Source organism: Frankliniella occidentalis, unplaced genomic scaffold (genome assembly GCF_000697945.3).
Source record: "Frankliniella occidentalis isolate FOCC.00 unplaced genomic scaffold, Focc_3.1 Scaffold63, whole genome shotgun sequence".
Lineage (NCBI taxonomy): Eukaryota > Metazoa > Arthropoda > Insecta > Thysanoptera > Thripidae > Frankliniella > Frankliniella occidentalis.
In genome coordinates this window covers 1372012-1372730 of record NW_026267193.1, presented here as the reverse complement: position 1 = coordinate 1372730, position 719 = coordinate 1372012, and the positions used below count along the sequence as shown (strand labels likewise).

General features: G+C 51.3%; 1 protein-coding gene across 2 annotated transcripts in view; it reads right to left on the bottom strand.

The window, feature by feature from the left end:
- LOC113209538 (delta and Notch-like epidermal growth factor-related receptor) overlaps positions 1–666 on the bottom strand; it is a 15535-nt gene extending 14869 nt beyond the window's left edge. For both annotated transcript variants that reach the window (XM_026427099.2, XM_026427101.2), the window contains exon 1: positions 531–666. The gene's annotated coding sequence lies outside the window, so the exon portion shown is untranslated. The remainder of the gene's footprint in view (positions 1–530) is intronic.
- Between the last annotated feature and the right edge of the window lie 53 nt (positions 667–719).

Below are 719 nucleotides of genomic sequence, written 5' to 3'. Positions count from 1 at the left end.
ATAGAAGTAATAGAGAGGTAATACATAGGTAATAGAGGTAATAGAGGTAATAGGGAGTAGTCGGGCCACGATTTTGGAGAGTGGATACCCCCTCGCTGCAGTGCATGCGTGTACTGCGGTGTGGCCTATCCCGAGCCCTACAGGCGCCCAGCTCCCTAACTTGCCGAATGAATCTGGGAAATAAACGGATGTGCAAATCTGGAGGGTCCCATATCAGCATACAGCCAAGAAAGAGACCATTTTTTATAAACCAGAGATACGTATTAAACATTTAGGGGAATCACAAAAACTCCCACAAATTCACAGAAGCGCATAAATTCATTAACGTCTCCAAATGATGCCGAAACCAAAATATTTGAAAACGAAAACCACCAAACAACCTTCGGGTACATTCATTTTTAATTATTTTTAATTGCTTCCTAAACTCGATCCCCCCTAATTCGTGAGGCCGGGATACTTATAAATGAGCTGTCTTTGATGCTGCTTGAGCGGATTCTTTCGATGTGGGGTCGGTGGGGTCGCGGACTCACCGTGATGCTGCTGCTGCTTGCTGGAGTGCTCGCGACTGCAGCTGAGGACGTACTGAGCGCCGCCACCCGCCTCCTCCGCTTTATCCCATCGCATCCACGAGCGTCCGCGCGAGCTAAGCGCCGAGCGCGCGGCCCGAGCGCGATCTTGACCGTGACACACCTGGCCGGGCTGGCGGGGGGTGCGGCGGG